This window comes from Bubalus kerabau, chromosome X (genome assembly GCF_029407905.1).
Source record: "Bubalus kerabau isolate K-KA32 ecotype Philippines breed swamp buffalo chromosome X, PCC_UOA_SB_1v2, whole genome shotgun sequence".
In the NCBI taxonomy this organism is placed as follows: domain Eukaryota; kingdom Metazoa; phylum Chordata; class Mammalia; order Artiodactyla; family Bovidae; genus Bubalus; species Bubalus kerabau.
Window position 1 is genome coordinate 112864012 of NC_073647.1, and position 27093 is coordinate 112891104.

The 27093-nt window shown below is 40.2% G+C and overlaps 1 protein-coding gene across 1 annotated transcript in view; it reads left to right on the plus strand.

The window, feature by feature from the left end:
• The window catches only part of ARHGEF9 (Cdc42 guanine nucleotide exchange factor 9), a 547099-nt gene that overhangs the window by 29996 nt on the left and 490010 nt on the right, over positions 1-27093 (plus strand). The gene's annotated exons all lie outside the window — the stretch shown is intronic.

The following is a 27093-nucleotide window of genomic DNA, read 5'->3' on the forward strand; positions in this document are numbered from 1 at the left end:
TCTGTCCTGGGCTCTCATGAAAGGAAGCATAGTTGCTCAGGGGAATTTTGGGGCAACACCTTCTGGAAAGGCCTTATTACATCCATGGGAAATTCATGGGGGTCAGGGAGGCTTAGATTTGTGCTGTAATTTTTGCCCCTCATTAATCAGTAAGGACTTGGGCAAATCCATTCTCCTTGTGAGTCTCAGTTTCCCCAATAATACTATATGGGTGGCATAGGCATACATTAGGCTTCCCTGATGGCTCAGCAGGTAAAGAATCTTCATGCAATGCAGGAGATGAGAGTTTGATCCCTGGGTCGGAAAGATCTCCTGGGGGAGGAAATGGTAACCCACTCCATTGTTCTTGCCTTGAGAATCCCCATGGACAGAGGAATCGGGCAGGCTACAGTCCAAAGTGTTGCAAAGAGTTGGGCATGACTGAGTGACTAAGCACACACACACACAGCACATGGGCATAGATTTGACTAGACTAGTTTCCATATGTAAGACAGAAGACTGGGCTAGGAGTGACCTATGGAATTTTGTCAACTACCTAAATCCAGCACTGCTGCTGCTGCTGCTGCTGCTGCTGCTAAGTCGCTTCAGTCGTATCCGACTCTGTGTGACCCCATAGATGGCAGCCCACCAGGCTCCTCCGTCCCTGGGATTCTCCAGGCAAGAACACTGGACTGGGTTGCCATTTCCTTCTCCAATGCATGAAAGTAAAAAGTGAAAGTGAAGTTGCTCAGTCATGTCCGACTCTTAGCGACCCCATGGGCTGCAGCCCATTAGGCTCCTCCATCCATGGGATTTTCCAGGCAAGAGTACTGGAGTGGGGTGCCATTGCCTTCTCCCAAATCCAGCATGCCCCACCCTATTCTAATTCAGTTGGACTTGGGGGGAGTTCTGTTGTGGTTCCCAGCATGACTGATGTATTAGACCTCTTCCTGTTCTACTGTGACTAATGGCTACGTTCGCTGTGACCCCCTGGGGAGTCCTTAGCAATACTGGAGAGAGCCATTGGTGGAGGGAACCTCTAAAGACCTTTCTTAGATCATCAAGAAAACTGCCTTGGTCAGCTCTAGTGCTATTCTCTGGTCTGCTTGGGCGCTGGGGTTGTGCATAGTGAATGGCCCTTCTTTGTTCCTCATTTCTGTTTCGAGCAGATGGAAATCTGATAGACAAGAGACATCTGTGCAAGTCTTTTGGAGGATGCTGTAGACAAGCTGCTAGCTCTGTACTGCCTCTACCCTGACTGGATTCTGGGCCCCAGTGACTGTGTTCCTTTTCTCTCTGGATAATTCCTAGACTTTGGCCTGTATGACTTTTCGGGGCCAGACCTAGCCAATAGGAACAAGTGGCCTGAGGTAGCACTTTCTAGTCTGCAAATTCCTTCTATCTCCATTATTTTCTAAAAGGCCCCTGAAGCAGCTGGGCAGAATGGATGACTTTATCCCAACTTTATAGATAAGGACATGGAGGCCGTGAGAAGTGAAATGACTTGCTCATGGTGATCTAGAACATTGACTGCAAGTCAGGATGGGTAAGAGGATGTGCAGGCAGGGGTAAAAGATGTGGTGTAAGAGAATACTACTAATAATTTTCCAAGCACAAAATAAATAATATAATTGATATGTGCCAGGCACTAGACACTTTAACTGCATCATCTTGTGTAATGTTTACCTTAACTGTATGAGGTTCACATTATTGTATCTGCATTTTCAAATAAGAAAACAGAGCCTCAGAAAGTTTAAGACCCTTGCCAAAATTCACGCAACCAGGTCATTAGACTTCAAATCTCCTGCTTTTTCTGTTGCACTTGTAGTGAAGCTGCTGTTTCGATGTATGTTAAGGTGCTAGGAGTTGAATCTCAGCAGCAGGCCCAAAGTCAGAGCATGCTAAAGCTAAATTGGACCTCTGGCTGCCTCTTTATCCCACTGAGCCCAGCCAAGCTTCCCAGCTCCAAGCCCAGGTCAGAGGCCCTTGTGAGCCCAGGGAGCAACTACTTTTCCCCATTCCCACCTCTAGCCTTGGATCTCTGAGCATTGTTCCCAGCCAGGTGGGCCTATCCCTTCTCCCATTTAAACCTGCTAATAAGCAGCCTGGGGAAAAAAGATGACTAGCAGAGTGAATCAATAGATGTGAGCTTGGAGAACTGGCATCTGCCCACTCAGACTTTCACCATCAACTGGAGCATTTCCTCATGAAGAGTTAATTGCAAATCACTTAACAGTCACAGTGAGAAATTGCTGTCTGATGGGCTCTTGAAGGCTACTCACCTCTGTTCCTTCAGTTTCTCTCCTGCTTTTCCACTTCCTTCCTCTGGATGCCTGAACATATTTTCTCTCAGCCCATGGATAACCTCATGAGATTTCCAATGGGCTCCTATGTAGAACCCAGTGCCAACAGGAAGTGGATGCTCTGTCCACAAATGCTGTGATTAAAATTAATATTTATGTCCTTCAAGAGGCAGAAAATGGAATGGACATCCGTGTCCATCCACAAACTCAGATGTGGGTGGGCAAGAAAACAATCCTTGTTTGTTTTATTTAAAGTAACTGAATCCTGACTCCAAACCTCCCACTCTAGCAGAGAAGCAGAAAATTCCATGTATTTCATGACTGGGGACCCACTTAAGGTTGGCACTGGAATCCAAGTGGTACTTGTATTACCCAGAAATTAAGGCAAAGGCAACTAAGCTCTAATCTATTCCAGTCACCACTGATACCCTCATTTTCCATGCCTGCAGTGATGGAAGAGAAGCTGAGAGCCCCAAGGTCCTAGGTCCTGCATCCCTCTGGGTACCTTAAAACCATCTCCTCCCCATCTTTGAGGCACTTCCCTAAGCCATTTTTGTCCTTCTCTACTGCTCCAGACTTAGGAGCTCTCCATTCCTACGTGGGGCTGGGAGTGGGAGGGATCCCTCTTCAATTTTTTTTTTTTTTCTTTCAGGACTTTTCCTTGTCCTTATATATGAATGGTGTTTTCATACTTTGATAAAAGAGTGATAGATTCAGTGATGTCAGCCTGCTTTGGCTTTCTACACTGTGAAATCCATCTTGCAAGAGGTCTTTTAAGGGCCAGGTTACCTCCATGTAGCAGGGGTATGGGGTGTGGGGATATAGAGGGGCAGCAAACAAATAAATATGAATATTTCCAGAAATTACCCTGCCACAAAATACTGCTTTATTGAAGGAAAAAATTATTTCACTGTCCTACAATTTAGGACACCAAGATTTTAGTCCCTGTTCTACCTGCAACTGATGGAAACTTCATATCTCAGAGCCTCAGGTTCTTCATCCTTAAACGAGTTGGAGGACACAGAATCTCAGACTGTGGTCCTTTCCTCACCCTTTCCTTTTTGATGCTTAAATTCTTCCTATATCATCTGTCTTGCTCCTGCTCACCTCCACTAGCATAGATTCCTGGGGCAGTTTTAATGCCTAAGATGCCCCTATTTACGTTGAGCTGGAATAGGCCTAGCTTAGTCCCTGGGAGTCACACAGATCCTATTTGCTATCTACTCTCTTTGCCCCATAACAGTCCTTCCAGATCTGAAGGCAGAGATGGTATTCTTTGGTTCAACAAATGTTAAGTACCTATTCTAGGTGCTGTGGGTCCAGCAGTAAATAAGCAAGATAAAAAAGAAAAAATCCGTCTCCCCATCCCCCCGCTTATGGGACTTACTTTTTTCTGCAGGTGGGCAGATAATGAAGCAAAATAAATAAAGTTATCATATGTCGGATGGTGATAGATACAATGGAGGGAAATAAAGGAAAGACAGGAGGTTCCAATTTAAAATAGAGTGGTCAAGAGAAGACTCACTGTGCAGGTCACATTTGAGAGAAGAACTGAAACTTCAAGGTAAGAGAAGATAATAAATACCAGGAACAACCATGAGTCCAGTGTACCTGAAGTGGAGTGAGTGAAGGGATGAGGTTACAGAGGTAATGTTGGAGTGAGGGAGATGAGAAGACTGTTGAAAAGACTTTGACTCCTGTCCTGAGTTAGAGGGGAGCAGAGAATGACATGGAGAAGGAAATGGCAACCCACTCCAGTGTTCTTGCCTGGAGAATCCCAGGGATGGGGGAGCCTGGTGGGATGCCGTCTATGGGGTCACACAGAGTCGGACACGACTGAAGCAACTTAGCAGCAGCAGCAGAGAATGACATGGCCTGATACTTGTTATCTGGTGTTGTCTCTTTTCCAGGAAAAACAGTGTTACATCTTCCAGTCTTTCCTCATATGTCCTTGGTCTAAGTCCCTTCCCCAGCCTTCTCAATCCATGCTGAAAGCACTCCACTATTAGTGGCCCTCTTCAAGTGTGGGTCTCAGAATAAGACTCTTTAGACAAATTCATCTAGGTCCTTTTTTATTATCCCTAAACACCTGCAAGAGGCTAAGTGGTATGAGTTTTCAGTCAAACAGACCTTGATTCTCTTTTTGGTTCCACGACCTACTTATGTGAGCTTGGATAAGTGAGACCTTCTCTAACCCTCAACTTTTTCATCTATAAAATGGAAGAAAGTGGAAGAAAGTGAAGTTGCTCAGTCGTGTCCGACTCTTTGTGACCCCATGGACTGTAGCCTACCAGGCTCCTCTGTCCATGGGATTTTCCAGGCAATAGTACTGGAGTGGATTGCCATTTCCTTCTCCAGGGGATCTTCCCGACCCAGAGATCGAATCCGGGTCTCCCGCATTGTAGACAGGCACTTTACCATCTGAGCCACCAGGGAAGTCCATAAAATGGAAGAAATAATCTATATGTTGTAGGGATTAGCAATGATGTGTATAAAACTTCTCTATCCAGTGCCTGGCCCATGTGGGCCCTACCCAGATGATGGCCAATCTCAGTTGTCATTGTGGCCTGTACCCTTGGCACATAGGCAACCTCAATTTGGATTCTTGGTAGGTGTGGACCCTATAGTGATTGAGAATCTAGTCAACCTGGTCACCCTCTGTAAAGACCTAAACTGCTCAAGAAATATGAGTATGGGCCTTTCATACTTCTCTCACTGAGTTTTGTGAGTGCCTGTTGGTGGCTAGACTTAAGCATCCCAGAAAAGCCAGAGCTGTCAGCATCCAGGATCAAGGTCCCATGTCCCACCCCAGAGAAGGTAGAATTGGAGACTTCAAGGAGGATGAGTGACAAGTTTGTTTCTTTTATCAGAAATTGGAAATGCCTGGTGCCAGGAAAACTGTAGCAGGCTGTACCTGGAAGAGCATGCTAAGGTCTGAGCTGTATAATTAAAACTATCATCTAAGTAAGGAGTTTAAGGTAGGCATGAGAAGCTCAGGTGCAAAGGGAGGAAGAAAGTGAGGAACAGTGGGACCAAACAGGTGAGCAAGAAGGAGATAACAATGGATGGTGCTTGGTGTCAAGGCTGAGCTTTTATGAGTTGTCAACAAATGTTTGTGTAGGCATGTGAACTGTATCTACACACAGGGTGCAAACAAGGACTAACCAAAATACTTTCCTCAGGGTCCCTCCCTTGAGGGCTGCTTTCAGGCCTTAAAGCCAAGTATTTGTAGGATATTTATAATGCTACTTCTGGGGCTGAACTTAGAGGTATGGCAGTCTGAAGGACCCTACTCACCTGGAAGTTGAAAAAAATGGCTTGGGACAGGCCTGTGCAGAGAGCAGCCAGAGTGTATAACAGGCAAGTCCTTGAGATTCTGAATAGGTCTGTCAACAGCCCTGAGCATGTTTTCTCCCCTTCTAAATGGGGTCATTAATGCCTATTCAGCCTCTCTCTCCCACCAGTCCTGTGCTTCAGCAGAGACTACCTTCATTTTTCCTACTGGAAAATGCGTGCGTGCTAAGTTGCTTCAGTCATGTCTGACTCTTTGCGACCCCATAAACTGTAGCCCACCAGGCTCCTCTGTCCATGGGGATTCTCCATGCAAGAATACTGGAGTGGGTTGCCATGCCCTTCTCCAGGGGATCTTCCCTACCCAGGGATTGAACTAGCCGCTCTTATGTTTCCTACATTGGCAGGTGGGTTCTTTACCACTAGGGCCACCTGGGAATGTAGTAGAGAGTAAATGTGAAGGTACTTTTAAAAAAGATGTAAAAGGCTACAGAAATGCAAAATGGTAGTAGTATTCAAATGCTTTGGTACTGGTTGTCTGCCCTCTATGAGCTCATTTTTCTCACAAAGTCAGGGCCCTGTGAAAAGGCATTTGTACCTACCAGTAGCCAGATCCCTTCTGCTAAAAATGGCATTCTATTAGGTTGAAGTACATGAATTATCCAATCATTGGATACAGTGACTTAAGAGTCTTAGTTTTGATGTGTATGTGTGGGGCGTATTTTTTTTTAATTGCGGTAACTAAAGGAATTCACTTTCTTAATGCTCCCAACCTCTCCATCTCAGTTTATCCCCAGCTTGCTCATTCAATAAGATAAGAATATGAATTCCTATCCTGTCTCCCTCCTGCCTTCCTCCTAAAATAGATATGCAAATTATTTAGAAAACTGTAAAGCAAAGTACCAAAATGATTGTCATTATTACTGGCATTTTCTGTGCAATTTGGATTCTTCAGGAGAAGGCTTTATGTTCAAATTGACCATTTCTGCCCTCATACTGAGATCCTTTACTAAATGTTATAAAGGGATATAGAGATAAGCAGTGGTATGTTACAGCCAACTTATACCAACTCTTAAGAGCCAACTGTGCATGCACATCTCTTCCCAACTCCATATTCAGTGACATCACATGGTAGTGGTGGTTTAGTTGCTAAGTCATGTCTGACTCTTGCAACTCCATGGACTGTAGCCTGCCAGGCTTATCTGTTCATGGGATTCTCCAGGCAAGAATACTGGAGGGGATTGCCATTTCCTTCTCCAGGGAATCTTCCCAACCCAGGAATCAAACCTGGGTCTCCTTCATTGCAGGCAGATTCTTTACCGACTGAGCTACGAGGGAAGACATCACATTGGTAGATGAAATTGGCAATGAGAGAGTAATTTCCTCTATGGAAATGGGCAAACGCTACAAATACGAATTTTTTTTCAAAAATCTAGAATTGTTTCAATCATAAAGGATCTGCCAATTTAGCAGTGGTGTGTGTGTTTCCATGTATATATGTTTGACTGCACATGTGTACATACTGTGCGAAAGTGGTAAGGTAAGCAGGCACATGATTACAATAGATGAAAATACTAAGTTGAACCATGTAATACTGCTGTTTGTGCCAGTCAAAACTAGGTGAGTATTGGCAAATTCATATAGTTCCACCTAACAGAATGTCATCTTTAGCAGAGGGAAGTACTTGAAATGGAAAAGGTTTTCCTGAGGCCCTTCAGATGACCTGAGGTTGAGCTGGAGTTAGGCCCCAGGGCTCTTAGTTCTTTGTCTTAACCCTAAAGGCTCCATTACCACTTTTTTTCCCTCTGATTCCTTACCAAAATGGACAAGGCTTTGACATGAGAAACACAGCACTGATGGGCTAAGATATCCACAGGTCTTTTGCCTCATCGCCTCCACTAAGTTAAAGGTCAGAATTCAGGTCCTTATATCCTTATGCCATAGCCTCATTATTCCACCACACACTTTCTCTCTTCCTCACTCTTTCTCTTCACTCCACCCTCACCAGTCTGCCTGTGTCTTACACCCTAAGAGTGCTGGAAATTTGAGTATGTCCAAAAGAGAGCAAAGGAAAGTTATTATAACAGTTGGAAATAGGATCTATGAGGAAAGGTGAAAGGAAGTGTTCCTTGAGAAAAGAAATGTGCCTGTCAACAGAATAATAGTCTTCACATATCAAAAGACTGATACACAGGTGATGCTATACTGCTTTTTTACATTTCCCGAAGGCAGAAGAATTCAACATATCACTTAATGGCATTACCAGCCAGCCAAACTCCTAAAAAGAGTCATTATTGACTCCTTTCTTTTGCTCAGTCACCATATCTAATAAGTCACTAAATTCTCTTGATTATACCCACTAAATATCTCCTGTATCAATTACCTCCTTTCCATCTTGGCTGCCATGGTCCTAGGTCAGGCCTTCACCCACTCCTAGTCGCCATGAACTCCATTTATCTACTCTCAGCTACTGCCACTAGAATGTTCTTTAGAAATCACCAAACTACTCAGGTCATGCCTCTTGTGAAGTCACTATTGCCTATGAAATTAATACTGACTTCCTCAACTTGGCATTCAAAGACTTCTATCTTATGGCTCCAAACTTTTTTATAGTCCTAACTCTCACCACTCTATATACTAGAGTGGTTTCCTCAATAGGCCCCATTGTTACTACCACAGGGTCTTTATACATGCTCTTCTTTCATACTAGACTTTCACCACCTTTACCCTTTGAAATCCTTCTTATCCCTCATGACACTTCCTAAATGCCACCTCATCCTGATTTCCACATCATAGGAGGTTCATTTACTGTTCTGAACCCTATTCATTTGCCTCTTTGTATTGTTATTCAACTTAGTATAGTAGAGTAGCAGCTTTTAAGTAGGAGTGCTTAGGTTCTAGTCCTGACTTTGCTAATTACTAGCCATGTGACTTCCTTGGTGGCTCAGATGGTAAAGAATCTGCCTGCAATGTGGATGACCCAGGTTTGATCCCTGGGTTGGGAAGATCTTCTGGAGAAAGGAATGGCAATCCACTCCAGTATTCTTGCCTGGTGAATTCCATGGACAGAGGAGCCTGGTGGGCTATAGTCCATGGGATCACAAAGAGTCAGACATGACTGAGTGACTGACACAGCTGTGTGACACTGAGCAAGTTGCCTAAATTTTCTTGCACATATTTAAAATGGGCAACTCATTAGTACCTCTTTCAGAAGGTGTTATAAAATTTTAAATACTTATTAACTTAAACTCATGATGCTGTGAAAGTGCTGCACTCAATATGCCAGCAATATGCCAGCAAATTTGGAAACTGAATGCTTACTAACTATAAACTGAAACATAGTAAATAGTAAATGCTATTGTTATGTTTATATTCTTGTCTCATCTCTCTGACTAGCCTATTGTTCCTTAAGGGCAAAAGTAATACATTACTCTTCTTTATGACAGGTAGTAATGATTTTTTTTAAATGTTCTACGGGTGTCTTCTGGACAAAGGAGCCCGGTGGGCTACAGTCCATGGGGTCACAGAGTTGGACACAACTGAGCGACTAACACACACTGGTCCAGATGTGCTTCACTTAAAGTACAATGATAAATTCTGGAAATAACATAAGACATACCAGAGGAGAATGTGAAAAGTGGTAAGAAGAGGTGAACTAGTTAGGGATCATAGAATTGGAAGAATGTAGCACAACAGCAGAACATCATACATCCTCCCACCCATGAAAAAAAGGTGACATAGACCTGGCATTTCCTGACCCCAAACCTAACAACAGAAGGCTGCCAAGGAAGGTTTAAACTTCTCCCAGAAAGAACAGATATCCCTCTGACACCAGCAAAGAAGATTGACAGGGAGTCCGGCTGATAAAAAGCAGTAAAAGGAATCATTTTCCTTCTCTGCCAGGCCTCAGAGTCTACTATTAAGAGACATCAAGTAACTAGGTGATACCATCAAGGGGTATCCTAGCAAAACAAATGACCCAGCCTGGGATATGCTCCTCCTCCTTGCAGGACAATGACTATTTTCACCCAATCTAGGTTCACCAGGTAGCCTGGCCTGGGGGATTCTCTCTAACCCCCAGGCAGCAGCATCAGAAACATATGGGAATTCCATCAGGACCAGATAGACCACGAAGACTAAAATAGTATGGTAAAGACCCATCAATGCCACAGCTAACAAAAGTAGTCCAGGCTACTGTTAAACCTAAACAGGATGACTTCCTTCCAACATAAAACATTTATATAGAACTTAGAGTCTCCTAACACACTATACAATATATCCATGATAAAATTTAAAAAATCACCTGTCATACAAGAGCCAGGAAAATCAAACTTTAAAGAGAAATGGCAATCAACAGATGCCAACACTGAGATAAATCAGATGTTGGGAATTATGTGAAAAGGATTTTAAAGCAGCCATCATAAAAATGCTTCAGTAGCCAATAATAAATTCTCCTGAAGCAAATGAAAAATCAGAAAGTCTCAAGAATGAATTAGAAGTTATCAAAAAGAACCAAATAGAAATTAAAAAATTGAAATGTGGGTAGGCTGACTCATTGGAAAAGACTGATGCTGGTAGGGATTGGGGGCAGGAGGAGAAGGGGACAACAGAGGATGAAATGGCTAGATAGCATCACTGACTCGATAGACGTGAGTCTGAGTGAACTCCGGGGGTTGGCAATGGACAGGGAGGCCTGGCATGCTGCGATTCATGGGGTCGCAAAGAGTCGGACACGACCGAGCGACTGAACTGAACTGAACTGAGGCTCAAAACTGAAGAAGATAACAGAATCAGTGAACGTGACAGTTTAGTGGCATTTGTGCAGTCTGAACAACAGAGACAAAATAGGTTGAAAACAATGAGCAAAACCACAAAACTGGTGGGACTAAAAAAAAGATATAACATTTGTATCATTTGAGTCATGGAGAGAAAAGAGAGTGAAGGTGAAAGAGTATATGAAGAAATGATAGATGAAAACTTCCAAATTTTGATGAAAGGCATAAACTTACATATTCAAGAAACTGAATGAATACCAAATAAGATATTCAAGCAATATAATTAAAACTTGGAAACTAAATAAAAGAAAAAAAACCCTTGAAATCAGCCATAGAGAAACAATATATTGCTGTAGGGGAAGAAGAATTTATTTTAAAAATTATTTTAAAAAGTCAGAATTTTATTCGATTTATTGTTTCTGGTTTTAGTAAATAAAAATTCAGTGGTTCAAAAATAATTCTTTTCATATTGAAATATGATTGAATTATTTATGTTTCAGGTATACAGCATATTGCTTTAGTATTTTTAGATTATGCTCCATTAAAAGATGTTACAAAATAATGTAAGCCCCTATGTCTCCCTGTGCTGCACAATATATCCTTGTTGCTTTTCTATTTTATACATAGTAGTTTGTGTCTCATAACCCCGTACCACTATTATGCCCCTCTGCTCTTTGCTCTCCCCACTGGGAATCATTAGTTTCTTTTCTATATCAGTGAGTCTGTTTCTATTTTACTATTTATATCAGTTTTCTTTATTTTCTTCGATTCCACATATAAGTGATATCTATGACTTAAATCACTACCATTATATTTTCTAGGTCCACTCATGTTGTTGAAAATGGCAGAATTACATTCTTTAATATGGCTGAGTAATATTCCATCATATGTGTGTTCAGTCGTTTCCGACTCATTTGCCACTCAATGTATTGTAGCCCACCAGCTCCTCTGTACATGAAATTCTCCAGGCAAAAATACTGGAGTAGGTTTCCATTCCCTTCTCCAAGGGATCTTCCTGACCCAGGGATCGAACCCATGTCTCCCATATTGCAGGCAGATTCTTTACCATCTGACCCACCAGGGAAGCCCATTGTATATATATGACATATCTGCTTTTTTTTTTTTTTTTTTTTGCCAAACTTTGATAATAGCCATTCTCAGGTGTGAGGTAATATTTCATTGTGGTTTTAATTTGAATTTCTTTAATGGTTAATTATGTTGAACAGCTTTTGATGTGCCTGTTAGCCATCTGTCACCTTTGGAAAAATGTCTACTCAAGTCTTCTAATTTTTTGATTGGATTTTTTTGGATGTTCAGTTGTATGAACCATTTATATATTATGTATATTAGCATTTTGGTAGTGATATCAATTGCAGATATTTCTTCCATTCCATATGTTGTCTTTTCATTTTGCCAATGGTTTCCTTTGCTGTGCAAAGCCTTTAAGTTTAATTAGGTCCTATTTGTTTAATTTTGCTTTTATTTCTTTTGCCTGAGGCAGATTAAAAAAATGCTATGCTTTATGTCAAAGAATGTTCTGCCTATGTTCTCTGCTAAGAATTTTAAGTTTTGTCTTTCAATCTTTAATTCATTTGAGTTTATTTCTATGTAGTATAAGGAACTATGCTAATTTCATTCTTTTACATATGGTTGTCCAGTTTTCCTGGTACCACTTATTAAAGAGATTGTCTTTTCCCTGTTGTATATTCTTCCAACCTTTGTTATGGATTAATTGACCATAGTTGTGTGGATTTATTTCTGGGCTCTCTGTTCTGTCCTATTGTTCTATGTGTCTGTTTTTGGCACTCCACTCCAGTACTCTTGCCTGTAAAATCCCATGGACGGAGGAGCTTGGTAGGCTGCAGTCCACGGGGTGGCTAAGAGTCAGACATGACTGAGAGACTTCACTTTCACTTTTCACTTTCATGCATTGGAGAAGGAAATGGCAACCCACTCCAGTGTTCTTGCCTGGAGAATCCCAGGGACGGGGGAGCCTGGTGGGCCGCCATCTATGGGGTCACACAGAGTCGGACATGACTGAAGTGACTTAGCAGCAGCTTTGTAATTCAGGGAAGGTGATACCTACAGCTTTTTACTTTTTTACTTTTTCCTCAAAATTGCTTTGGCAATTTGGGGTCTTTAATGTAAAGACCTAAAATATAAATTTTAGTATTATTTGTTCCAATTCTGTGAAAAATGTCATGGGTGTTTTGAGGAAATTACATTAAATTTATAGATTGCTTCAAGAAGTTTGGGCATTTTAGCAAAGTTAATCATTCTAATCCAAGAACACTGGATACCTTTCCATTTCTTTGTATAATCTTTAATTTCCTTCCTCAGTATTTTATAGTTTTCAGAGTATAATTTTTCAACTTGTTAGTTAAGTTTATTCCAAGGAATTTTATTCTTTTTGATGTGATTTTTAAACAGGATTTTTTTTCCACTTTCTTATTCTGGTAGTTTATTATTACTATAAAGAAAAGTAACAGATTTCTGTACATTAATCTTGTCTCCTGAAACTTTGCTGAATTCATTTACTGGATCTAATAGTTACCTGGTAGAGACTTTAGGGTTTTCTATATAAAGTATCATGTAGATGACAGTAGTGACACTTTTACTTCTTCTTTCCCAATTTGGATGCCATCTATTTCCTTTTCTTGTCTGAATGCAATGGCTAAGACTTCTGATGCTATGTTAAATAGAAGTGATGAGAGTGGCCATCCTTGTTTCTCTTTCCTCAATTTAGAGGAAAGACTTTGAAATTTTCACCACTGAGTATGATGTTAACTGTGGATTTGTCATAAATGGCCTAGCTAATGTTTGAGATATGTTCCCTCTATATTACCTTTGATAAGAGTTTTTTTTTTTAATCATGAATGAATATTGAATTTTCTCAAATGTTTTTTCTGCATCTGTTGAGATGATCATGTAATTTGTATTCTTCCTTTTATTGTGGTGATGTGTTACATTGACTGATGAATATTGAATCATCCTTGAGTCCCTGGAATAAATCTCACTTGATCATGATGTATGACTATTTTATATATTGTTGGATTCATTTGGTTAATATTTTGGGGGGGGGAGGGATTTTGTTTGTATATTCATCAAAGATATTGGCCTGAAATTTTCTTCTTTTTTTTTTTTTAAATTATGTCTTTGTCTGATTTTGTTATCAGATTAGTGGTGATCTCATAGAATGAACTTAGGATTGGCCCATCCTCTTCAATTGTTTAAAATAGCTTTAGAAAGATAGGTATTATTTCTACATTCTATGTTTGGTAGTATTCCCCTGTGAAGCCGTCTGGTCCTGGAGTTTGGTTGCTGGGAGTTTTTTGTTGTTTTTTTTTTTAATTACAAATGCAGTTTCACTTCTAGTTTTGATCTTTTCAGATTATCTGTTTCTTCTTGCCAGGTGTATGATCCTATAAATGTGTCCATTTCTTCTAGGTTGTTCAATTTGTTGTCATATAGTTCATAGTATTCTCTTATAATTTCTTGCATCTTGTGATATTGGTTGTTACTTTTTCTCTTTCATTTCTTATTTTGTTTATGTCTCCACCCTTTTTCCTTCTTGGTGAGTCTAGCTAAAAGTTTATCAGTTTTATTTATCTTTTGTTGTATCTTTTAAAATACAGCTCTTGGCTTCATGGATTTTTTAAAACTGTTATTTGGTTTTATTTCATTTATTTTCTCTCTGATCTTTAATATTTTATTTTTTGCCTATTCAGACTCTTTTCTTCCTTTTCTAATTGTTTAGGGTGGTACTTTCAGTTCATTTCAGTCGCTCAGTTGTGGCCGACTCTTCGTGACCCTCTGAATTGCAGCACACCAGGGCTCTCTGTCCATCACCAACTCCTGGAGTTCACTCAAACTCACGTCCATCGAGGCAGTGATGCCATCCAGCCATCTCATCCTCTGTCGTCCCCTTCTCCTCCTGCCCCCAATCCCTCCCAGCATCAGAGTCTTTTCCAATGAGTCAACTCTTCGCATGAGGTGGCCAAAGTACTAGAGTTTCAGCTTTAGCATCATTCCTTCCAAAGAAATCCCAGGGCTGATCTCCTTCAGAATGGACTGGTTGGATCTCCTTGCAGTCCAAGGGACTCTTAAGAGTCTTCTCCAACACCACAATTCAAAAGCATCAATTCTTTAGCGTTCAGCTTTCTTCAAAGTCCAACTCTCACATCCATACATGACCACTGGAAAAACCATAGCCTTGACTAGACGGACCTTTGTTGGCAAAGTAATGTCTCTGCTTTTGAATATGCTATCTAGGTTGGTCATAACTTTCCTTCCAAGGAGTAAGTATCTTTTAATTTCATGGCTGCAGTCACCATCTGCAGTGATTCTGGATCCAAAAAAAATAAAGTCTGACCCTGTTTCCACTGTTTCCCCATCTATTTCCCATGAAGTGATGAGACCAGATGCCATGATCTTCATTTTTTGAATGTTAAGCTTTAAGCCAACTTTTTCACTCTCCTCTTTCACTTTCATCAAGAGGCTTTTTAGTTCCTCTTCACTTTCTGCCATTAGAGTGGTGTCATCTGCATATCTGAGGTGATTGATGTTTCTCCTGTCAATCTTGATTCCAGCTTGTGGTTCTTCCAGTCCAGCGTTTCTCATGATGTACTCTGCATAGAAGTTAAATAAGCAGGGTGACAATATACAGCCTTGACGAACTCCTTTTCCTATTTGGAACCAGTCTGTTGTTCTATGTCCAGTTCTCTCTGTTGCTTCCTGACCTGCATATAGGTTTCTCAAGAGGCAGGTCAGATGGTCTGGTATTCCCATCTCTTTCAGAATTTCCCACAGTTTATTGTGATCCACACAGTCAAAGGCTTTGGCATAGTCAATAAAGCAGAAATAGATATTTTTCTGGAACTCTCTTGCTTTTTTGATGATCCAGAGGATGGTGACAATTTGATCTCTGGTTCCTCTGCCTTTTCTAAAACCAGCTTGAACATCTGCAAGTTCACTGTTCATGTACTGCTGAAGCCTGGCTTGGAGAATTTTGAGCATTACTTTACTAGCGTGTGAGATGAGTGCAATTGTGCAGTAGTTTGAACATTCTTTGGCATTGCCTTTCTTTGGGATTGAAATGAAAACCTTTTCCAGTCCTGTGGCCACTGCTGAGTTTTCCAAATTTGCTGGCATATTGAGTGCATCCCTTTCACAGCATCATCTTTCAGGATGGGTATCTATTAATTCCAGCTGCCTATTGTGTCATTTAATACCACTGTTACCTTACTGATTTTCTGTCTGGATGATCTGTCCATTGATTCCAGTTGTGTTACAGTCCCCTACTATTATGGTATTATTGTAAATTTCTCCCTTTACATCTATTAGTATTATTAATAGCTTTATATATTTAGGTGCTTCTGTATTACATTCATTTTTTTTGGTTCATATATCTTCATGAGTATATTATCTTCTTATATTGATCCCTTCATCATTATATAATGTCCTTCTTTATCTTTTGTTATAGCCCTTGTTCTAAAGTCTATTTTGCCTGATATGAGTATTGCTACCTCTGCTCTCTTGTTCTTTCTGTTTACATGAAATGTCTTTTCCCATCCCCTCACTTTCAGTCTGTGTGTATCTTTATGTCTGAGGTGAGTCTCTTGTAGGCAGCATATAGATGGGTCTTGCTTCTTTATCCCTTCACCCTATGTCTTTTGATTGGAACATTTATTCCATTGATATTTAAAGTAAATATTCATAGGTATGTACTTATTGCCAAGTTATTACTTCTTTTCTGTTTTGTTTGTTTGTTTTTGTTTTTGTTTGTAGCTCTCTGATCATTACTTCTTTTTGTTTCTTTCCTTGTTATTTGACACTTTTTCCCCCCGATAGCTCAGTTGGTAAAGAATCTGCCTGCAATGCAGGAGACCCTGGTTCGATTCCTGGGTCAGGAAGATCTGCTGAATAAGGGATATGCTACCCACTCCAGTATTCTTGGGCTTCACTTGTTGCTCAGCTGGTAAAGAATCTGCCTGCAATATGGGAGACCTGTGTTCCATCCCTGGGTTGGAAAGATCCCCTGGAAAAGGGAAAGGCTAACCACTCCAGTATTCTGGCCTGGAGAATTCCATAGACTGTATAGTCCATGGAGTTGTGAAGAGTCGGACATGACGTAGTGACTTTTACTTCCCTAGTTTTATGCTTGTGTTCCTTTATTTTTAGTTTTTTGTGTTTATTGTAGGTTTTTGATTTTTGGTTACCATGTGTTTCATATATGTTGACCTGGTGGTGGTTTTTTAAGTTCAAACTGGCTGTTATTTAAGTTCAAGCACATTTTAAAATATCTACGTTTTTCTCCCCTTCCTCATATTTTGTGTTTTTGATGTCATATCTTAAACCTTGATGTTTATCCCGTACTGGTTTTTGTAGTTGTAGTTCCTTTTACAGTTTACATGATTTTTCCATTTTGAATAGACTCTTAATTCTTTTCCATTTAGAGAAGACCCTTCAGCATTTAATTTAATGCAGTTTTAGTATTAATGGACTTTTACATTTGTGCTTGTCTGATAAGGTCTTTTATTTCTCCTTCAATTCAACATTATAATCTTGCTGGGTAGAGTATCCTAGGTTGCAGGTTTTTTCCCCTCATCACTTCCAAAATACCATGCCACACTACCTTCTGGTCTACAAATTGTGTGCAGAAAAATCAGTATTCCCTTGTCTATGACTTTTTTTTTCTCTTACTGCCTTTAGAATTCTTTCTCACCTTTAAATTTACCATTTTAATTATTAAATGTCTTGGCATAGGTCTTTCTGAGTTCATCTTGTTTGGGACCCTCTATGCTTCTGTATTGGTAAAGGCAATGGCACCCCACTCTAGTACTCTTGCCTGGAAAATCCCTTGGGTGGAGGAGCCTGGTAGGCTGCCGTCCATGGGGTCTCGAAGAGTCGGACACGACTGAGCGACTTCACTTTCACTTTTCACTTTCACGCATTGGAGAAGGAAATGGCAACCCACTCCAGTGTTCTTGCCTAGAGAATCCCAGGGACAGGGGTGCCTGGTGGGCTGCCATCTATGGGGTCGCACAGAGTCAAACACGACTGAAGTGACTTAGCAGCAGCAGCATGCTTCTGTACCTGGATATCTGTCTCCTTCTTAAGATTTGGAACGTTTTCAGCTGTAATTTCATCAAATACAATTTTGATCTCTCTCTTCTCCTTCTGTGACCCCTGTAATGCAAATATTGATATGCTTATTGTTATCACAGAGACCTCTTAAACTGTTCTCATGTTTTTACTTACTTACTTTATAGACATTTATTATTTTTTCATAATCACTCATTTAAAACAAGAATTTTTTTGCTATATAGTAGGTCCTTGTTGGTTATCCACTTTAAATATAGCTGTGTGAAACTGTTCTCATGAAAAAAAAAATTAATTTCCTGTTCTAACCATTGATTTCCATTATTCTATCTTCCAGATCACTTAGATGTTCTTCTGTGTCACTTAATCTGTTCTTCATTCCTTCTAGTGTGCTTTTCATATAAGTTATTGAAATCTTCATTTCTGATTGGGTTTTTAAATAGTTTTCGAGTTCATTATCAAAATTCTCACTGTGTTCATATATTATTTTTTCCTAATTCAATTAATGTTCTTATTACCAATGATATAGAGTAAGTGGGGCTGGGACTTTGCTTGGCTCAGGCTGGGGCACAGAGCTAGGTGGTTGTGGGAAATGAATCAGCCAGCCATGTGATTTCAATCTGCCCCTTCTGCCCTGCCTTGAGGGAAAAGCAGAGTTCATATGCTCCTCAAGAGCAAAGTCCAGGCTTCCTTCAGCTTTCTTGTTAGTTCCAGTCCTCTACCAACCAGCCAAGGGGTCTCAACTCCTCTGTGTAGGACTCTAGAACTGTGGCACCCAATCTGTGGCTCAAAGCACTCATTCCCCAGGTAGATTTCCATCCATGTATTCTCTCTTTTCCTGTGAGTCTCCTCCCAGGTGTACAGGTCCTGACTTGATCACTTTTCTTCCCTTCCTACACAATTACCCGTGGATCTTTCTTACAGTCTTGGTTGTACAGAAGTTTCTGCCAGTTTCCAGTTAGTTTTTAGTGAGAATTATTCCACATGTAGGTGTAACTTTGATGTGTGTGTGGAGGGAAGTGAGTTCCCCATCCTCCTATGCTGTCATCTTGATCTATTCCGCAGGGGAGCTAGAATTTGAATGGCAGCAGATTTCTCATCCAAAACCATGAAGGACAAAGAGAAGTGATAGAATATTTTTCAAATACTGAAAGAAAATAAGAGCAAAATGTGAATTCAGTGTCCTGTGAATAGGGAAATAAAAGCATCCTTGGAAAACCAAGACTAAAATGTTTAGCAAGGTTAAAAATAAAAGATCAATATACAAAAGTTAATCCCAACTCTGTGTAGTAACAATGAACATGTGTAAAGCAAAATTAAAAACTCAATAACAGCATTTACAACTTAAAGCAAAACAGAGACTTAAAAGTGAAATGTAAAGCTATCATGTAAAAAATAGAAGAAAATTTGGGGAGATCTAGGGCTACGCCACGAGTTCATAGACTTGATAACAAACGTGTGATATATAAAAGGAAAAACTGTTAAACTGGATCTTTATAAAATTAAAAACTTTTGCTTTGCAAAATACTCACAAGAGGATAAAACGATAAGTTACATAAAGGGAGAAACTCTTTTTTGTTATGGTCATAACTGTAAATGTGAAGTGGCATTACATTGCACTTTGGAATTATGTTTTACTAATAAAGAATGATGTTGAGCATTTTTCTTGTGCTTATTTACCACTGTAGATCTTCTTTGGATGAACATCTATTCAAATCCTCTATTTAAAATTAGATTATCTGCCTTTTTCTGGTTGTAAGTTATGTATATATTCTAAATACTAGGCTGAAGGCCTTCCCTGGTGGCTCAGCAGTAAAGAATCCACCTGCAATGTAGAAAATGCAGTTTTGATCCCTGGGAAGATCCCCTGGAGGAGGGCATGGCAACCCACTCTAGTATTCTTGCTGGGAAAATCCCCTTGACAGAGCAGCCTGGCAGTTTACAGCCCATAGGGTCACAAAGAGTTGGACACAACTGAAGCAACTGAGCATGTGTCAGATATATGAATTCCAGTCTACAGCCATACTACCTTGAATGCACCCAATCTCATCAGATATATGAATTCCAAATATTTTCTCCAATGTGTAGGTTATTTCTTAACTTTCTTGATAGTCTTTTGACTCACAAAATTTTAAAATCTTAATGAACTCTAATTGATCTTTTTTTTTTTTTCTTTTGTCACTAGTTATTTTGCTTTAATATATAAGTGTGCATGCATGGTAAGTTGCTTCAGTCGTGTCTGACTCTTTGAGACCCTATGGGTCATATCCAACCAGGCTCCTCTGTCCATGGGATTCTCCAGGCAAGAATACTGGAGTTGGTTGTCATGCCCTCCTCTGGGGATCTTTCCGACCCAGGGATGAATATGAAAACCATTGTTTAACCTAAGATCATGAAGATTTACTTCTATGGTTATATATTAGTGAACAGCAGAAATGTATTGTCCCATAGTTCTGGAAGCTAGAAGTCCATGATCAAGGCGTCAGTTGAATTGGTTCACTCTGAGATCTATGAGAAAAATTATGTTCCATGACCCTTGCCAAACATCCGGTGGTTTGCTGGCAATCGTTGAAGTTCTTCAACTTGTAGAGGTGCCATTTAGTCATAATCTTCATGTGGTATCATCACTATGTGTATGTGTGTCTCTGTGCAAATTTTCCCCTTCTATAAGGAAACAAATCATGTTGGATTAGGGCCCATCCTAATGGACTCATTGTAAAATTACTACCTCTGTAAAGACCCTGTCTTCAAATGTGGTCACATGCTGAAGTTTATAAATGCAACAACTGAAGGGGAGCAATGCAACTCAACCCATTACAGTTTTTATTTAAAAATTTAATAATTTTAGATTAGATTTAGCTCTTACATGCAGGTATCTCTTCCAATAGTTAACTTTTTTTTGAGTTAATTTTTGTGTATGGTGGGAAGTAGACATCCAAATTCACTCTTTTGCATGTGGATATCCAATTGTCACTGTAGAAGCGACTGGCTACCCACTCCAGTATTATTGTCTGGGAAATCTCATGGACAGATTAGCCTGGCAGGCTACAGTCCATGGGGTTAAGAATCCCCCTACAAAGCTAGAGTTGCAGGAGGTGCGGGTTTGACCCCTGGGTCAGGAAGATCCCTTGGAGGAGAAAATGGCAACCCACTCCAGTATTCTTGCCTGGAAAATCCAATGGACAGGGGAAGCAGATGGGCTGCAGTCCATGGAGTCACAAAGCATCAGACATGACTTGGTGAATGAGCACATAGTAATGACCTCATAAGATGAGTTGGAAAGTGGTCCAGTAGAATTCAGTAAGAAATCATCCTTGGCTTCTTTTTGTAAGATTTTAGATGACTAAATCACTCTCTTTTATGTAATATGTCTATTCGTGTTTCCTATTTTTTCTTGAATTATTTTAAATAATTTGTGTTTTCATGGGAATTTATCCATTTCATCTAGGGTAACTATTGGCATGCAATTGTTCATAGCATTTCATTATAATAGTTTTTATTATGCAAAATTATGTTAATGCCCATCTCTGATTTTAGTAATTTGAAAGTTCTTTTTTTTCTTGGTCACTTGAAGTAAAAGTTTGCCACTTTTTTACCTTTCTGAAGAACAAAGGTTTTTTTTTGTTTGTTTGTTTGTTTGGTTTGTTTGCAGATTTTCTTTGTTGTTTTTATATTCTCTATTTCATTTATTGATGTTCTTTTCCTTATTTGAATGGAAAGACATGAAAAGGCCTTCATCTATCACTTCTGTCTGACTTTGTGATGCTTTTCTATTATCATGAAAGCTAAGGCAGAGTTGAAAACAGCCTAACTGAATATTTAAGGCTTGCTCCAACATATACACTGAACTCCTTTGTAACAGCTAGAAAATTTACTGGTTTCAGGCATTCAAGGACATTTTTATTCATTTATTAGTTGGTCATTAAGCTATCCGAGCAGAAATTTCAGTCGCCACATATGTCAAATACAGACTTCACAGAATTAGATGAGGAAAGCCACTAAACAAACAGTAACAAAAATAAAAGCCATAAAGACAAATCTTGTGGAAGAGAGCAACTAATTTCCTGAGTTGCCACATTATATTAGTTAAAAGGCGTTTTTTTTTTAATCGAAAATTATGGCACATTAAATAATTCTTTAAAGAATTAAGGAAAAACATTAAAAGAATGACTCACTAAATATAGATTTACTAAAGAGAAAGATGCTTCCCTGGTGGCTCAGATGGTAAAGAATCTGCCTGCAGTGTGGGAAACCTGGGTATGATACTTGGGTTGGGAAGATCTCCTGGAGGAGAGCATGGCAACCCATTCCAGTATTGTTGCCTGGAGAATCTCCATGGACAAAGGATCCTGGCAGGCTACAGTCCATGGGGTCGCAAAGAGTAGGACATGACTGGGTGACTAAGCACAAAGAGAAAGATAATGAAAGTTTAAAAAAACAACTGAATAAAACTTCTAGAGTTGAAAAGTTAAATAACTGAAATTAAAAAAAAAATAATTAAAGGTGCTCAATGGAAGATTTAACCTAGTAGAAGAAAGAATCAGTAAACCTGAAGGATGTATCATTTGGTATTGTCCAGTCTGACGGACAGAAAGAAAAAACAATGAGAAAGAATAAAGAGACCTGCAGGACACCATCAAGGGTACGCATAGTGGGAGTCTATAAGGCAACCAGAGAAAGAGAAATAAAGAATATCTGAACAAATATTAGCTGGGATCATCCTAATTTTATTGAAAAACAGTAATCCACACATCCAAAATGCTCAGTGAACTTCATGTAAGATAAATTCAAAAATATCCACATCTAACCACAATTAAACTGCCAAAAACAAGGACTCTTGAAAATAGAAAAATGACTTGTCATACACAAGAAAATCACAAGAATAACAGATGACCTGTTATCAGAAACAATGGAATTAGTTGGACAGCATAGCCAAAGTGCAGAGAGAAAGAAAATAAACTATGAAACAAGAATTGTATATATGGCAAAGTTATCCTTAGAAATGAAGGAGAAATTAAGACATTCACAAATTAAAACAAAGAATTTTTTGCTTGAAGATATGCCTTACAAGAAAACTAAAGGAAATTCTTTAGCTTGAAAGGAAGTGACACCAGATTCTAATTTGAATCCCCATGAAAATATTAACAACTCCAATACATGTAATTATGTAGGTAATAATACAAAGCAGAATTGCATACTTGTTTACTTTTTTTCTTAACCAATTAAAAAGTAATTGTATAGTATGATGTCAGTGAAAAGGATAGGCAGTAGGACCTCCAAAATTTTCCCTGTTATAAAAGCAAGGTAAAGCCTGGTAAAATTTGTCAAAATCAACATTTTCAAAACACTGAAGTTAAGAAAAGACTTTTAAAAACCTGCGTAGTGTTTATTCAAGAAACACAATTGAATCTCAGTAAGAATAGTGAGCTGTATGGTATTATAATTTTCTGTATGGTATTATAAGTTCCAGGCTCTAGAAGTGAAGTTGCTCAGTTGTGTGCAACTCTTTGCAATCCCATGGACTGTAACTTACCAGGCTCCTCCATCCATGGAATTTTCCAGGGAAGAGTACTGGAGTGGGTTGCCATTTCCTTCTTCAGGGGATCTTTCTGACCTCGGGATTGAACCCAGGTCTCCCACATTGCAGGCAGATGCATCCACGCTCTAACTTCTCTCCAATTATGCCATAAACTTAAAAAAAAAAAAATACCAGCCCATATTCCAAAGCATCTTGACAGCCACTAGAGGAAGTAGAATGAAACAACTCTCCCAAAGAATTATTACCGAAAAATTGTTATCTGTCTGTTGGTTTACTCCAAGATCCCCGTTACAAGACCAACTCAGCTATCAGTTCAGTTCAGTCTCTCGGTTGTGTCCAACTCTTTGTGACTCCATGGACTGCAGCACACCAGGTTTCCCTGTCCATCACCAACTCCTGGAGCTTATTCAAACTCATGTCCATTGAGTCAGTGATGCTTTCCAACCATCTCATCCTCTGTCATCCCCTTCTCCTCCTGCCTTCAATCTTTCCCAGTATCAGGGTCTTTTCCAATGAGTCAGTTTTTTTGCATCAGGTGGCCAAAGTATTGGAGTTTCAGCCTCAGCATCAGTCCTTCCAATGAATATTTAGGACTGCTTTCCTTTAGGATTGACTGGTTGGATCTCCCTGCAGTCCAAGCAACTCTCAAGAGTCTTCCCCAACACCACAGTTCAAAAGCATCAGTTCTTCAGTGCTCAGCTTTCTTTATAGTCCAACTCTCAAGTCCATACATGACTACTGGAAAAATCATAGCTTTGACTAGATGGACCTTTGTTGGCAAAGTAATGTCTCTGCATTTTAGTATGCTGACTAATTTGGTCATAGCTTTTCTTCCAAGGAGTAAGCGTCTTTTAATTTCATGGCTGCAGTTACCATCTGCAGTGATTTTGGAATCCAAAAAATAAAGTTTCTCACTGTTTCCATTGTTTCCCCATTTGTCATGAAGAGATGGGACTGGATGCCATGATCTTAGTTTTCTGAATGTTGAATTTTAAGCTCTATCCACTGGGATTTGCTCCTGAGGCTGCCCTAGAGAACTTCAGTGTGCCCCACTGAGGGAAAGGTGCAGAGGTGGTGCAGCTGCTTGGTTCACAGAGGTTCTGGCAGCACCAGGCACTCAGGGGAGTTGGCGGCTAGGGTAGTAGGAAATACAGTGCTCTAAAATGGTATGGCAACCAGTGTTGGCCTATATACTCCAGTATTCTAGCCTGGAGAACCTCCCTGACATAGATGCCTGGCCGGCCACAGTACACAGGGTTGCAGAGTCAGACATGACTGAAGTGACCCTGTGTGCATAGACGCAAGACATTTTTGCCTGAGGCAGCTCTGACCCAGTGAAAGTTGAACACGAAGGTGATGCAGCTGCTTGGCTTGTGGGGACCCTTGCAGTACCAAGTGTGCAAGGACATGGACTGCCTCCATCACAGGAGTTATGGCCCTATCACAGTCTTTTTTTGAGTCTCTTGTAGCCGGCAATCAGAAGGCCTCTTTGAGGACACTAACAGATGGAGAAATATACCATGTTCATGGATTGGAAGAATCACTATAGTGAAAATGAGTATACTACCCAAAGCAATTTATAGATTCAATGCAATCCCTATCAAGCTACCAACAGTATTCTTCACAGAGCTAGAACAAATAATTTCACAATTTGTATGGAAATACAAAAAACCTCGAATAGCCAAAGCAATCTTGAGAAAGAAGAATGGAACTGGAGGAATCAACCTACCGGACTTCAGGCTCTACTACAAAGCCACAGTTATCAAGACAGTATGGTACTGACACAAAGACAGAAATATAGATCAATGGAACAAAATAGAAAGCCCAGAGATAAATCCACACACCTGTGGACACCTTATCTTTGACAAAGGAGGCAAGAATATACAATGCAGAAAAAACAATCTCTTTAACAAGTGGTGCTGGGAAATCTGGTCAACCACTTGTAAAAGAATGAAACTAGAACACTTTCTAACACCATACACAAAAATAAACTCAAAATGGATTAAAGATCTAAACGTAAGACCAGAAACTATAAAACTCCTAGAGGAGAACAGAGGCAAAACACTCTCTGACATACATCACAGCAGGATCCTCTATGACCCACCTCCCAGAATATTGGAAATAAAAGCAAAAATAAACAAATGGGACCTAATTAACCTTAAAAGCTTCTGCACATCAAAGGAAACTATTAGCAAGGTGAAAAGACAGCCTTCAGAATGGGAGAAGATAATAGCAAATGAAGCAACTGACAAACAACTAATCTCGAGAATATACAAGCAACTCCTACAGCTCAACTCCAGAAAAATAAATGACCCAATCAAAAAATGGGCCGAAGAACTAAATAGACATTTCTCCAAAGAAGACATACAGATGGCTAACAAACACATGAAAAGATGCTCAACATCACTCATTATCAGAGAAATGCAAATCAAAACCACTATAAGGTACCATTTCACACCAGTCAGAATGGCTGCAATCCAAAAGTCTACAAGTAATAAATGCTGGAGAGAATGCAAACTAGTACAGCCACTATGGAGAACAGTGTGGAGATTCCTTAAAAAACTGGAAATAGAACTGCCTTATGATCCAGCAATCCCACTGCTGGGCATACACACTGAGGAAACCAGAAGGGAAAGAGACACGTGTACCCCAATGTTCATCACAGCACTGTTTATAATAGCCAGGACATGGAAGCAACCTAGATGTCCATCAGCAGATGAATGGATAAGAAAGCTATGGTACATATACACAATGGAGTATTACTCAGCCATTAAAAAGAATACATTTGAATCAGTTCTAATGAGGTGTATGAAACTGGAGCCTATTATACAGAGTGAAGTAAGCCAGAAAGAAAAACACCAATACAGTATACTAACGCATATATATGGAATTTAGAAAGATGGTAACAACAACCCTGTATGTGAGACAGCAAAAGAGACACTGATGTATAGAACAGTCTTTTGGACTCTGTGGGAGAGGGAGAGGGTGGGAAGATTTGGGAGAATGGCATTGAAACATGTAAAATATCATGTATGAAACGAGTTGCCAGTCCAGGTTCGATGCACGATACTGGATGCTTGGGGCTGGTGCACTGGGATGACCCAGAGGGATGGTATGGGGAGGGAGGAGGGAGGAGGGTTCAGGATGGGGAACACATGTATACCTGTGGCAGATTCATTTTGATATTTGGCAAAACTAATACAATTATGTAAAATTTAAAAATAAAATAAAATTAAAAAAAAAAAAAAGAAGGCCTCTTTGGCCAGTCTTTCTCAATAGCTCCACCAGTTCAGGCACTTAGTAGGCTCCCTTGCCTGAGGTCCTTCTCTGTTGTTGCTCACGTGAAGCACATAGAGTGGCCCCCCTGGCTGGGGTCTCACTCTGTATATCAGTGCACCAGGCACTTAAAGAGGCACCCTGGGTGCAGTTCTACTCTGAAGTTCAGTGCGTCAGGCATTTGATGGGCCAGCCTCTTTATTGTTCAGCTACCGATGAACAATAAAGGCTATGGTGATGGCTCCACCCTCTATGCATGACTCAGCACCATTGCCTTACCTCCATGGCTGCTTGGCCTTTCCCCAGAGACATTTTCCACCACAATCTCCTCCCACACAGCCCCTCAATCCGTCTCCTCACAGTCATCAGCATCCCTCACCCTGGGATTGCTCCACAACCCCCAAACTCCATCTCCCAACTGCTGTGCCTTCTAGGGAACCTGTCTCCCTGTGTGGAGTGTGTATGTCTGTGTCAAGGACTGTCTGATTCTCATTCCATTTAGGCTGCCACAGATCAGCTGTTTCACTCTCGGTCTTAAATGTTTCTCCTCTGACTCAGACAATTGCCCCGGTGTGGGGATCAGACCCCTGCTTCAGTTCCCCCACCCCCTGAAGTCAGGTCTAGTGTAACTAGTCCTGGTTACACTCCTGTTTTTCCCCCAAGTTCCTTTGTTGTACCAAGTTTTGTGTGGTTCTTGATATTCTTTCCCTCTGTCAGGTACTCCTGTATGCTCTCAGCTGGTGTTCTGCATGTACTTCTGTGTCTGAAGGTGTATTCCTGATATATCCATGGAAAAAGATTTACTCCATGTCCACCTACTTCTCTGCCA